The sequence below is a fragment of the Equus quagga genome, chromosome 8, assembly GCF_021613505.1.
Source record: "Equus quagga isolate Etosha38 chromosome 8, UCLA_HA_Equagga_1.0, whole genome shotgun sequence".
Classification (NCBI taxonomy): Eukaryota; Metazoa; Chordata; class Mammalia; order Perissodactyla; family Equidae; genus Equus; species Equus quagga.
In genome coordinates this window covers 48,162,813-48,178,025 of record NC_060274.1, presented here as the reverse complement: position 1 = coordinate 48,178,025, position 15,213 = coordinate 48,162,813, and the positions used below count along the sequence as shown (strand labels likewise).

Genomic DNA, 15,213 nt, shown 5'->3' with positions numbered 1-15,213 from the left:
TATTGACTAAAAGAATATGGATCCTGCTGCTATAAGAAAATTGGTACAATTTCTTTCCTTAACCAGATGGTCTGAGAGAGAGAGAGAGTCCTATTTCTTTAGTCTTTATGTAACGTGAGGGCAGAGCTAGGTTACTTTACTTTGATATGCCACATATGATCAAAAGTAGGAGTTAATGATGAAAAAGCTCAGAATCTCAATCTCAGAAGACTCTCAGAAAAAAGCATACCTGTGGGGCAGGCATAAGTAGGGCCTGTCCAATACAGGAATGTGAACTCACGGTAGGAACAGAGGAGAGTGGGTCTTACGGTGCTGTATGCAGCGCTGATGTGCAAACACTTAACATCCTTTCTCTCTCCCAGCCTGCTATCCCAGGTGGTAGCTTGATTTAAAATCATGTAAAGACTTTTTAATCTCAGTGTCTTGCACCATCTTTTAAAATTTTTTCCAAAAGTATCAGCCCTCCTTGTTTCCTTCCTTTCCTCCTTTTTCTCTCCCTTTCTCTCTCTCTCTCAACTAGCTAGCTCATGGATGTGTTATCAGAAAATCTCCCTAAATCTAATTTACAGTGTTGGTAATAATATGTGGTGAGCCAAAGTACTGTTAATACTTCTCTTTTCATCCTTTACCAGGAATCAGGAACACTGCATTGAATGTCCAGAGGTCTGCAGCCTCCCAAGAAACCAACGCGTGATTGCAGAGGACAATTCAAATGCCAGAAGTCGCAGCAGGGAGAGGGAGCCACAGATGTGGAGGGCCCAGGGCTGTTAGTCTTGCAGAGCCTTGGAATGTGAGGAGGAGAGCCAAAGAATGGGACCTTACAAAGTCCTTTGGTACAGTGTAGAAGACACAAAGAAACAAATGAAAGAGAAGAGAAATAAGAATTTGACAGACTGGCAAGTGCAAGTCTTTCATAGCTGTACCATGCCAAAATATCACCAACACCCCTAAGCTGCTGAAAACTCGCCAGGACAAAAGAATGTTGGTTTTAGTTTTAGGAAAAAAAATCCAAAGCGTGAGAAGCACAAGATAACGTTATACCATTGAGAAGATATTGTTACTACCTCTCACGTCAGCTATGTGTGTTGAAAGAAAAACTTACTTCACAGCACACAGAATAACCTGTTTGGACCCAGGGAGGCATGATGGAAAGGACTCTGCAATGGACTCCAGCAGTGATGACAACTCCAAGAATTTATTTGAGAAGTATTTACAGGTTCTTCTTCAGGAAGCTGGCCTTCCAGGACAAGGAGAATCATTGCAAATAAAAGCAAATAGAAAAGCAAATATTTGCTCATTCGCAAGACGTCTAGTTCAGGTGAAGGCAAACCTACCAATAATGTCTCACCTAGAACTGAATCTGTCTCCCTCAGTTTAAAGAAATGGATATGGAAATGTGCTACATTGCGTACCTTTGAAATCAATTATTTGGCAGGGGAATCTTCTGAATTAGTAAAATCTAGATATGCAGGTTTTCTGGTAAACATATATGTGCCTGAAAATGTAGAAGAAAATGTTTGTCAATGAAGCAAGGACCAAATTAACTTATCCCCAAAGCTAATGTTCCCAGGAAGGATTATGAAAAGAGATGATTTTAGAGTCTAAATCTGAACAAACTAGAACTAAGTGTAGAGATTTACAAGGAAGAAAAAGAGGAAACAAAAGCTACCAGGAGGAGGAAATATTGGTCTATATCAAGGCATAGCAGGAGAAAAAGTGAAAATTAAAAAAAAAAAACACTATTTCCAAAAAAAAATTGGGTGTATCTATCAGTTCAAGCAAAGGTTATGGTTTCAATTTGACAGTGGATGTTCATCTCACTCTTTTCAGGCAAAATAAAATGAGCAAGGATTTTAAAAGAGAAGAAAGCAACAATACGTCCGAAATGAGCATGTGTGAATCAGGTCGTTCTGGAAGTGATTCTGGTGACCTCTATTTGCCTTCTAAAAACACTTGCAAGTACATTCAAAATCTCACCAGCAAATCACATAGAAACCCAATCTCCCAAACAGGAGACTGGGAGTGACTGAGGGAGCCCTGGCCAGTGGCGTCCATCAGAAGCTTTCTACAGGACCCTATAGGATCACATAGGTGACTTGTAACCTTTTTAAAAGACTCAGACTTCTCTGTGTTGTCAGTATTGAAAATGTAAAAATGCATAAATTAGAAACAGAGACAGACTAAAAAGAAATTTCATTGGGAGAAATTCAAAGGCTAATTAGCAAATCAGTATATTTGATCTTATTTGTCCATAATGCCTATTCTACAACATCTCAATAAAACCCTAGAAACTTTCCTAGTGAAATAACTGCAATGTTCTATGTCAAAAGCATCAGAAATTACTTAGGCATATCCTTTTCAAGATAGGCACTAGTTGCTTTGCTTGGCAAATCCCAGAAGCTGTGAGGCAATGACTTTAGCAAACCACTTGAGATATTTCGATTCCTTCAGTTTAAAACATTTGGTGTTCAGACTGTCTCTGAGCATGACTCACATCTATGGAGAGGCCATTGTGCTGCCCAGGACGTGGTCTCAGCTCAGTGCTCTAGACATATTTTACAGAAACGAGAGAGATCTGTCTGTCTGAATATAAACTAACAAAAAGAGATGGAGGATTCCAAGCCAAAAAATTCCTGCTGGAGCACCACCGAATATTCACCAATCACCTCACCTGAGCCCGAAGGCTATTACCAATGTGTCCTTCTCTCCTGTGTGAAAATCAGAAAACTGCTTTTGTTCTTCCAAAAAAGAATAAAGAAAGCCCAGTAGTGTCTTTGCCTAAGAATAGGTGCACAGCCAGCACAAACTATACGGAAGACACACTAGCATTGAAACAGAGAAGAGGGGATCCTTCTGTAGATTTGTGTTTCTTGAATTCTATTTTCCAGCAGAAAAAGAAAGTAACATTAAACACAGTTCTTTAAAAAAAAAAGTGAATACCATGAAGCCTTTGTTGGATGTCATTGGAATTCATCCTATGTACCCCCCACCATTTCTCAGAGAGGTTCTGTGTGGGGGCTGGCCTGGTGGAGTAGTGATTGTTTGTACACTCTTTCTGAGTGGCCCAGGATTCACAGGTTTGGATCCTAGACATGGAATTACACACCGCTTGTCTAGCCATGATAGAGAGGCATCCCACATACAAAATAGAGGAAGATTGGCACAGATGTTAGTTCAGCAACAATTTTCCTCCAGCAAAAAGAGGAAGATTGGCCACAGATGTTAGCTCGGTGACAATCTTCCTCAGAAAAAAAAAAAAAAGAGAGGTTCTGTGAGAGTGTGCAAGTGGGTCACATTATTGCCATAGAATATTCTCTTGACAGAACTCTATAGATGATGAACATTTCTTCAAAGATATAGTTAAATCATGGTTTTTAAAAAACCTTTAATAAGTTTAGGCCTATTTTGCTTTTGAATATATAAAACTGTCATAAGCACCGTAATAATTTGGATTTCTTATAATGCCCCAAACACCTAATTTTAGTTGAAATTCATCTTATACCACTGTTTTGGAAAGCAATAATGATTATTAAAATGAAGATTGTTTTAATTACAAGTTTTTGACATCCTTATTTTTCTCTTAAGCAGGGGATACCTGAGTGAATGATTTTTCAAGACAGGTTGAGGATCTTTGAGACTCTTTACCATAGTTGAGTAAAGTGAGCCCTTGGTATTCCCAGTATGGCACACTCTAAGTTGTTAGCAGACCCCTCATACCATTGTTTCATTTGACTTCTCAGACAAAATGTGTATGAGATTGTTAGTCATCTTGGTCTGCCATAACAAAATACCACAGACTGAGTGGCTTAAACAACACAAATTTATTTCTCACAGTTCTGGAGGCTGGAAGTCCCAGATCAAGGTGCTGGCCTACTCAGTTTTTGGTGAGAACACTCTTCCTAGCCTGCAGGCAGCCACCTCCTTGCTCTGTCCTCAGAAGCCTTTGCTTGGTGCGTGTGCTCCCTGAGTGGGGGTTGGGTGGGTAGGCATCTCTGATGTCTCTTCTTATAAGGACATTAATCCTTTTGGATCAGAGCCTGACCCTTATAAACTCACTTAACCTTCGTTACTTCCCTATACCAAATACAGCTATGATTGGAGTTAGGGCTTCAACATAGAAATTTTGGAGGGAAAAAACATTCAGTCCACAACAGAGATCATGATTAGAGAACTGAGCTCAGACTTGGGAACTAGTAAATGACTAGCTCTGAATCCCAAGATCTAAGTGTTCATTGTTCAAAGTGAAGCCTTAGCAAAATTTGCAAATTATATCAAGACCTTCAGGAGAGATCCCTGATTTAGGTACAGATTTCAAATATGAAACATGTGTTTGCCAAGGGCTTTTGGATTTGTTTTATGTAAAGTTTTTGATCAACCAATGAGAAGGGATTCAGTTTAGAAAGTTTGAAGCTACATTTGTATATCTCTTTTTAAACTTTAAAGCAACCATAGTTTGTTCATTTTTAAAAGGCAATATAGGGGGTGGCACCATGGCGGAGTGGTTAAGTTGGCACGCTCCTCTGCAGTGGCCCAGGGTTTTGCCGGTTTGGATACTGGGCCCAGACATGGCACCTCTCCTCGGGCCGTGCTGAGGTGGTGTCCCACATCTCACAACTAGAAGGACTCACAACTAAAAATATATACAGCTATGTACTGGGGGGCTTTGGGGAGAAGAAGGAAAAATAAACTCAAAAGGAAAAAAAGGGCAATATAGTTTTGTATGAGATTAAAAAAAAAAAAAAACACCTATAGATCATGGTCCACCACATGGGAAAAGTTGCCACCTCCTGCCTGTAGCTTCCATTCTGAGATCCATTGCTGGACTGTGGGGTCCAAGCCCCGCTCCTGACTCCTCCCATCTCATTCTGCCTTTTCTTCTCTCTAGATTGCATTTCAGCTTCCTCCCTTAGACCTCTGATAAGCTTTTGCTGTTGTTATGTTATGTGATATATAAATAGAGACTCATCTAAAGAATCAGATAAATTGTTGTATCAGTATAAAAAGCAGAACTTGAAAAGTTCTCTCTCATTCCTTTCCGTAGAAGCATGGACACTTTGGCAAGCCTTGTTTGTTTGTTAACTGAGGCATAACTGACCTATACTTTTTTTTTATTATATTAGTTTCAAGTGTACAATGTAAAGATATAATATTTGTATGCACTGTGAAATCATCAGCACAATAATTCCAGCTAAGATCGATCACCATTCATAGTTATAAATTTTTTTCTTGTGATGAGAATTTTCAAGATCCACTGTCCTAGCTACTTTCAAAGGTGCAATACAGTATTGTTGACTATAGTCACCATGCTGTACATTATATCTCCAAGACTTAGTCATTTTATAACTGGACATTTGTACCTTTTGTCCCCTTTCACCCATTTTGTCCACCTCCCACCCCCAACACCTCAGGAAGCACCAAACTGTTCCCCGTATCTGAGTTGTGTTTCTTTTTGTTTTTCTGGGTATCTTTCAGACCCATGGTTGACTCTAAGATGGGGAGAAAAGAAACTGTCCTAACATTGTTCTTTGCACTCTCATTGTCACCCCTACAATGATTATAAAGAAGGCACAATGCACCCCTGGGAGCAAGCCACGGGATTACTTGTTCATTCGCAACATTGGGAAGGGTGAAGAAATGACCTTTACTGAGGCACATGAGCCATAATAAATACACTATAAATGTGAAATAGATAAATGGATGAATGACAATAACCAAACAAAATTCCCAATAGATCCATTTGAACAAACTGCTTGAAGGAGCAAATCAATTATAATTTTAGGCCAAGTATGCCTCTGTTCATTTTATTAATAAGACTAACCTGAGGAAGTTTTTTTATGATGGCATGTGTTATTTTACTGTACTCACTAGAATAGTACAGAATTTAGATCTTTGAAAGTAAGGATTACACCTGATTTTTGCTCCCTCCTCACCTAAATGCCACCCAATGAATAGTCATAGATGCTAACTACAGTTATTGTGCTAATCATTTTACAATACGTAAATATATCAAATCATGATGTTGTATACCTAAAACTAGTACAATGTTATGTGCCAATCATATCTCAATTTAAAAAGTAAAGCTTTAAAAAATTAAGAATATAAGTTGAATTAAGATAAATAAAGAAGCACATTTAGGAAAAAATAAAATAGACTAGAGAATTTTCTCCAGGAAGATTACCATATACTAGATAATGAAAACTCTACCTCTTGCAGTCTATTTCTGTTTTTTAATAAGAAATTCTCATTCTCAGATGTACTTTTACAAAAACTACAACCAGATTTCCAGCCATAAGTGCACCAAAAGTTCTATGTATAATGCTAACAAAAGTTTTTATTTTAATTCAGTAAAAAGAGCAGATCAAATATGTACCCAGTAAATTTAGGATCATTTCTATTGGCAAAATTCTCTATATTAATAGCAATATAATTAAGGGAGAAAAATATTTCATTAAAGAAAATTAGCATTTAAATATTTGGTATCTCCAGATTACTCTATCAAATGACCTCACAACATCATTGGTTTCTAGAAGGACTTTCAATGACTGACTTGCTTTCCATTTGGCTTTGACTCTATATTCTATTATTCCACTAACACATCAGGCAGGGCATCTAAGGAGACAAGAACCTGGCCTTGACACTGGCTCTTCCCATTTCCGTTCATCTCAGCCTCTTCCCAGTTGTATAACTAGGCAAGGTGAAAACACAAATAAAAACACACACATGTACACATACATACATGTGCACACATATTTATGACCTTAGTGTAAAATAAGTCCCAAGAAACAAACAAACCAACAAAATCATGTTTGTATAAATTCTAGACAGAGTCTGCCACAAGGTCCACATCTCTGGAAAGGAGTGAGAGGGAACTTTTCAAGTTTTCCTTGATGAATTTCTGCCTGAGAATTTGACTCCACACATAACTGCCATGGTCCCTATTAAGAATTTACAAAATGATTAAGAAAAAAAGACTCGTATATGTTAATAATGGAAAACAATACAAAATAACATAAAAATTAATTGTTAATGTGTGGGTTTGAGAATCAAACATAGTAGCACAGTAGCATTAAATAGTATTTAAATCACAAAATGTAACAATGAATGAAATCATTCATGGAATGACATTTTGATGCCAATAAAAGTTTACGAATCTTATAAATAATAAGCAAAATTATTTTATCAGTTGCTATTACAGGTTTAATATAAAAGAATTCTCAAAAAGCAAAAGGAACAAATACCTGAGTAGGAGCCGAGGTGGGGAATTCCATCCTTAGTCACAGGGAAGATACACTGATCTTAGGTGACGCTCAAAAATTAAAGATGGATTTTATAAGAGCATTTTATAATTTTTGTGAATTAATATATTATGCATAAATCATTGGAAAGAAAAAAATAATTTTCCTTGTATTCCTACTCGAACTTCATTATTTAATGAATTTCAGGACCTGAAATTCCTAGCATTTTCATTTCAAATAATGTCCAAACAAGGCCAGAAAGCAGAGTTTAATGTGATCCTCTCTTCTATTCTGAGAAATATGAACAGTAGATGGGAAGATGAATTTTGAAGAACTCTCTCATACCCATATATAAAAATCTCACATTGGGGTTTTGCAGGCAGGCAGCATTTTGTCTCTGATACGTAGCACAGAGAAGAAGAAAAGGAAGAAAGAAAGTTTTCAAAAGAGCAGATCCTAAATACAAAGGGAATCTTCACATGTGATGAAAAGAAAGAATGGTAAAATATTTTAAAACATTCAGGGAACAGAGAGAATGAAAAGAAAATAAAACGGAAATCTAAGTTGAGTTAACCAAAAAAAATGATGAATCCCTGTAAAGTGTAGTAATAACTCAAGTATTAAAAATTCTTTTATAACAAAAGCTGTGTTTAAAAATCTGAAACTTCGACGTGAAGCTTTGCTGCACGAATGCTTCTGTGAATGGCTTCTCCTCATCTCTGTGCTTGAAAAACATTTTCTCCTGTTTGCTGACCACTATTTTTCGACACACTTTTCCCTCTTTAGCTATAACTTTCATCTTCTTTGTGAAAATAAATATTTCTTCTATCTTTGGTTTATACAGACACACACACACACATACACTTCAACCTATTCCTATAATAGACTTTTAACATTTATTGTCAAAGCATTGCATATGATCACTTTTACAAGATATGTGAGAGAGATTGTAATAAGAAGCTTCTGACCAGGAAGTTTAGAAATATAACGCCTTCTCTCTGTTACCTGAGATAGTGTCTCAACCTAATGTTATCTGTGAAATTAGGAGAATGTGCAAATAAAATGTTTTCTGTTCTTGCCTGATTTACTTTTGTTGCTTCTCACAAAAAACAAGTCTGCATTTTACAGCTGCTTTCAGCTGCAAGTGCTGGAAAACCCAATCACAAGAAGCATCATCATGAGAGTTCCTTTAGTCATGTACCCCAAGATCCAGAAGTGGGGAGCCCCGGGGCTGATGCACACAGGAGCCAAGTGTGCCCAGTCCCTCTGCTCTGCATCCTAATCTGGAGGTGTCTTCTTCTTAGACACAGGGAGGTCTGGAAATTCGTGGCATGCACAGAGGTGCCTGGGAAGAAGACAGATGTGTCGTTTGGACAATTCTTTTATTAAGGAAGAAAGCCTCTCCTAGAACTTCTTCAGTAGACTTCTCCTCAAGGCTGGTGGACCCTGGCAGGTTACCTGCAGGCCTAAAGAAGCCCCTGCTGGGGGATGGTTTGGTCAGTCCTGCTCGTCTCCATGTAAGTTTCTGATAAGGTAAAGGGTGATGGTGTGGGGAGTGGGGGGTGACAATAAACTTTAAATCTCTTTTACAGAAGATTACTTATACTAATATTTTTGAATCCCAAGCTTTTGTTTCTTTCCATGCTGGAAGGTCCAAATGTGACTTGCTCATTTCATTAATGTATATTTCACAGGACCTAAATATAACAAACTGAAATGGTGAGTGGAGAGCCAGGGAAAGCATATTCTGAATAAATTATTTAAAATTCTTATGTATCGAGGAACAGCCTATGCCTAGAGTAGCCAGCTGTTAATATATGATGGACCCTGAACACGGATTACCTGACACAACCAGAGGCATGTCACCTCCTCCTGCAGAGTGAACTTTGTAGATTAAATGTTTCTCTTAAAAGCAAATAAGATTTTTTCATTAAATATCTAAGCCTAAAGCCAAGCCTACGACAGTCTTTCTGCCCAAAGCATATACAAACATGAATAGTCTCATGGAGAGTAAAACCCAATGTTTTCTGTCCTTGAAAGATCCCCACACCAAGGAGGGGAGCACGAGACATCCTTGGAACCAATTCCTTCACGGATGCATCTGCACACAGGGCAGACACCTGTGGTAAAAACTCTTCCCTAGAAATGCTTATCATGAAAAAGTACCATGGAGATAAATCTGTTGAATTGCACTGTTGTCAAGGCAATAGCTAAGAGGTCCCGTGAAGGGACACTTCCTGTCTCTAGGTCTTGGAGAACCATGTCTCTGATCTCACAGAGGAAGCCCAGGATTCAAGCAGAAGCTCCAGGACCTCCTGACATCTGATCTTAAAGGTGTCCATGTGGACACTGCAGGCTCTCCGGGGCCTCTAAGCTGCAGCCAGCCAGCCCCGGGTGGTTCATTCACTTTGTCTGTTTTTGTCTGGCCAGCACGTCATTGAGGTTCAGGAAGGAACCATGTGGATTGTAGCTGTGTCCACAAGTTAGCAACCCCTGTGGCCTGCCACCTATGGCTGTACCCACCTATTCTCCTTGCTTAGAACTATGCTTATAATCCTGTACTATCCCACAAGTCTCCCTCTTGCAGAAGAAATGTTCCTCCTGAAAGCACTGGGTTAGGGGGAGGCTGCTGTGCTTCCCTGACCTGCATTCCCCGCCAGAAGGGCATCAGTTGGAGCAACAACCTCCTCACTCCCATGGGCATCCCCTCTGAAGACTTGCTGGGGAAGCCTGTTTCACAGTTTTCTCTGCACTCTGTGGTCAGTTTACTGGAACAAGCTCTGCCCTTGTCATTTCCTCTTTGTTTCTTTATTGGGGGTGAAGTGGGATGTGGAGGTAAAGTGAATGCATGGATAAAAATCTAATTCTGGTGAATAGTAAGTCCTTTTGGTTGCAATTCTGCAGCCATGTTTATTTGCATATACAGTTGATTCTTGCTATTCATGAAAATTATAATTATGTTCTATAAAGTCTTGCAAACACTTGCAAACAAGATTAGTGAATACTGACCATTACTCCTAAAGGAAATATAGGGTTATGTTCCTGTAAGCCTCTTTCTGGTCACAACATTTTCATTAACTCATCAATACATAACCTTGTTTTATGTGTATTTCTATGTAAGGACACCTTATTTGTTATATATTGTTGATTCATTAACACTCAGTTCACTGCCAACAGCACTGTAATTCACGCCTAAAAGAAGCTTATCCAATACATGTATTTTCTCCATAAAGAACGCCACGGCCTTCTTATGTTTAGGAATGCTAGAGTATTCAGCACTATGTTTGGGGGCAGTTTAAACAGCAAAATAGTCAACAAAAAACACAAAAATTTTTAAAATGTGGCACTAAATAGACCGAAAAAGGATATATTTATACTGCATGAGAGCTGATACACAAACGTAGGCTGCTGTCTTCTTCAACCTCAGCTGGAAACGTGCATGTTTGGTGACTCAAATTTTTCACTGCTCTGTGCATGTGAGCAAATGACCATGAAAATGTCACAAATATTGATTTTGAGATTAAAAAGGAATTTTGGCGAGTAGGTAAATTTTCAAATACGGATATACACCTTCCTCTCTTAGTGTCAGAACTCAGAAAGGGAAAAGATTAATTTATTTTGAAAGCTTAAACATTTACAGAAAAGTTAAACAAATAGTACAATGAACATCATTATATTTTTCATCAAGATTTACCAGCTGTTAGTGTTTTGCCACATTTGCTGAGTCTCTCGCCCCCTGCCTCTCTATATGATGAGATATCGCTCCTCCAGAACTCAGCATTCTTCTCTAAGGGTAAGTATGTTCTACTGACCACAGAACCGTGATTGGGTCTAAAAACAATGAAGTTTTTATTGGGTCACCTAATAAATATACAATCCAAATTCAAATGTATGCAGTTGTTTTAAAATATATATCATAGTCTTTTAAATAACATATTTATTCCAGGACCAGATCGAGGTTAGACATTGCATGGGGTTATTATGTTTCTTAGGTTCTTTCAGTGAAGAGCAATCCCTTCACATTTATTTCATTAGTTATTTAGTTAGTAAGTTGGTCACGTTGTTTTTTATAACATCAATTGTTATGGAGAGTGCAGGCCAAGCAACTTGTAGAATGCCCCACATTCTACATTTTTCTGATGGTTTACTCAGGGTTAGATTAAGCCACTATATAGCAATGGTGAATATTTCTTATTGGATTACATCAAAAGTTACAGAATGTCAGTTTTTACATTTAAGAAGGTTTTAAGAAGCTAAGTTTAATCATTTGCTTAGAGTGGTGACATTAAGGTAGGAAATTTTATTCTTTAGCTTCCTAATACCTCAACATTTTATAATTCACTTCCAGCCTCTTCTGGGACCTTCCTCTATGGAATGTTTCTGCTCTTCCTTATGTTAACATCTTCAATTTATCTCTTTACCTTTACTTAGCACATAAATAGATGTTCTAACCTGTTTTCAATCTTAAAAATACAGCAATAAATTTCCCTGACTGTGCACTGCAGAATGTCATATTATCTCTTTCCTTCCTTGTAAAAATGTATTTCTTGAAGAGCTGGTCTACATAACGTCTTCAATGACTCACTGATAATTCACGCAATAAACCAATATAATCTGGATTCTGCTGTCACATCCCAATGAAATGCTTCTTGCTAAGCATAAAATTGTGCCAAATGGAAACGCCTCCATGTTTATTTCATTTGTTCTTTCGCCATAGTTAAAGCTGTTAACCTCTCCCTCATTCTTAACACTCTTCCCTCTCTTGACTTTCATTGAACATTTTTTTTTTACTTATTTCTCCAACAACCTCTCTGACTCATCCTAAGTCTACTTTTGGGATTGTCTTCTTCCGTCTGTCTCTAGAAATTGACTATCCCCAAGTTTCAGTCCCTAAAGCTCAATTATCCTCACTGTAAAAAATTTTTGTGTCCATAGATTCCATGACCATGTGTATTTTAATAATTTATACACCTACATCTTGGTACTGACTGTGCCCTAAAGTCAAGCTCCACATATCACAAGGCTACATAAACAATGAATTGTCCTATAGACACTTCAATCTTTTAATTTATTTTTATATTCTATTTATATAACTTTACATTATTTTGTGAGAAATTTGCCTTGGGAATTTTCCCTTCATTTATTTAGTCTTTGGTTTCAAAATATATGTTGAAATATAAAATATTCTGTTATGTTTTATTTTATGTAACATCTACTTTATGTTAGGTGATGTGTCTGTCGCTGGTGCTAAAAAGCTTCAACACAGTCCCTTCAAATCCTTGCTTTCAGCAGCTTATAGTCCAATGAATGAATGCAAGTGGCTAATTTTGACTTGTATCAGAGAAGCAGAACTACTATAGGTACAGATATATGGATATATTTATAATGGTTATATATGCATATATAAATATATAGTTATAAATGTATAGTGGTTCTGCTTCTCTGATAAATATACATTACATGTGTATATTTATGTATGTGGGGGGTCTATATGTATAACACACACATATATATGTATGGTTATGTACATACATACATTACATATACTTGGAGATTTATATATATCTATGAAGGGATTTGTTACAGAAATTTGGCCTGTGAAACTGTGGGAACAGCGTGTCTAAGGCCATTGTCTTCACATCTGATGCTGGAGCTTGAAGCTTACAGGCCAGACAGTTGGGATGGGAAGATGGATATAAAGATGTAAAGTAGGGGAATGTAAGAACTGGGACTTTCTCTGGGAAAGCTGGGACTCACAAGCATGAGCTGGAGCCCAAAAGGATGAACCAAAACTTGTGCAAGTTCTTTTTCCTCTGACTTTGGTGGTATGGGTGTTCTGCAGAACACAAAGCCTTTTAGCATAGAGTTAAATGCACACAATTGTCCCAAGAGTCGGAGACACTGAAAAAGTTGCCAGGGAAAAATGGAACTGTTGAAGGGCTGGCTACTGAAGCTTGTCAATGAGGTGAGCCAGCAGGTCAACAATAGCATGTGTGCACCACAATATAGCTGCTGTTTTATCTGCAGTCTTCAAATTTAGCTGCGAAATCTCTGTGTAGCCCACGCTAACCAGCAACATACAGAGAAGGGGATAGTGGAACCATCACACTCATCAAGTGAAATGCAGTGTGATAAGTGCTATGTTACAAATAAGTGTAAGAGGAAAGTAAGCTAGATTTAAGATGTCAGCTAATAGTTCCAGGAAGAAGGAAAAATTACTAAACATTTTCAAAAGCATGGAAGGAAAGACTGTAAAATATTCCATCATACATAGATTTGTAAATGAATCTTCTATCACTGAAAGTTTAAGTGGATTTCTTGTCAGGTAAATAAAGAACTCTATTGGTTCAGGCTCTTTTGCTATATTTTGGAAAAAAAAACAAAACATAAAAATGCCACTTTCTGTCTGTTCTATCAGCCAAAATTTGCCTCGACTTCATTTTCTTGAAATGTTCACCTGTTTTTAATTACAGAACACAATCCATTTTAAGTACTGACTGGAATCTTCACTGTGTTTTTAAATTAGTGAAGGAAAATAAATTTCAGGAAAGTATAATACAGACAGGGAGGGATATAGAATGCAATAATAACAAGTTACAGGCATTATCGCAAAAGCTACCACTTGCATTTGACTTTTGGAAAAAAATGGCCAAATGTTTTATGGCACAGTACAAAAATTTATTTCAGAACTCAGCTACTGACCATCACAGATCTGAGACCATGCTTTCTGTTTCTCTTAAGGGTCACTTCTACTTTCTTGTTTATAGTCGCTTTCTTTCTTTTTTCTAGCTGTTTTTATCATTGTTTCCACTTCTTGATTAATTTGCTCATTTGTTCATTCTTGCAGTAAACAATTACTGCAACAATTATTGCCAAGTCAATATATGTCAAACCCTGTGTTTTACTAATAAAATGATGACAACCATATTAACACCAAATATGTTGACATGAATGTGTGATCTCAATAAAAATTTATGTTAACTTAATAAGTTAGTTATAATATTCAACTTATTTGGAGAGTTTCTTTAGAGGGATAATCAACTATGAAGTCAGAATTTGAGTATAGGTCTGTTTAGTTTCAGAGCAAACTTTGGCAATTAGCTCATAGTCTAACAGAAAGAAAAGAGGCCTGTAAGTAAAGAAATCCATCTCTAGTGTTCAGTAGATTCAATTACAAAATACAAGGCAGATGCTGGCCCAGTGGCGTAGTGTTTAAATGCACACATTCTGCTTCTTGGCAGCCTGGGGTTCGCCAGTTCACATCGTGGATGTGGACATGGCACCAATTGGCAAAAAGCCATGCTGTGGTAGGTGTCCCACGTATAACATAGAGGAAGATGGGTATGGATGTTAGCTCAGGGCCACTCGTCCTCAGCAAAAAAAGGAAGATTGGCAGTAGTTAGCTCAGGGCTGATCTTCCTCAAAAAAAAAAAAATATAAGGGAGAGTGACTAACTGGCTTTATACTAGGGAAGAAACTGTAGCTTAATCTTAATGGATCAGTAATTATTGATTAAGAAGAAAAAGTGAAAAAGGCTAATTCCAGAAAAATAGAGTAGTTTAAAAACACAAAGACTTACTTGAAGATCCATGAGCAATTTAGTATCCTGAAGAACAATATTAATATAGGGATATGGTATTAGGTAAGGACAGGGACATAGGAAATGGATGTCTCCTAAAATCTGCATTAACCAGGTCAGACTGTCACAATAAAATACCACAGGCTGAACAACATAAAAAAGAGAGACTTATTTTCTCATAGGTCTGGAGGCTGGAAGTCCAAGATCAAGGTTATTTTTGAGGCCTATTCTCTGGGCTTGTAGGTGGCTGCCCTCACCGTGTGCTCATGTGGCCTCTTCTTTGTGCACATGCAGAGCAAGAGCGAGAGCTACCTCTTCGGTTCCTCTTCTAATAAGGACACTAATCCTATGAAATCAAGGCTCCACTTTTAGAATTTCATTTAACCTTAATTACCTCCT

The 15,213-nt window shown here is 37.6% G+C and overlaps 1 pseudogene; it reads left to right on the top strand.

The window, feature by feature from the left end:
* Positions 1-810: 810 nt before the first annotated feature.
* LOC124243305 (shugoshin 1-like) lies at positions 811-15,186 on the top strand (annotated as a pseudogene).
* Positions 15,187-15,213: the final 27 nt, after the last annotated feature.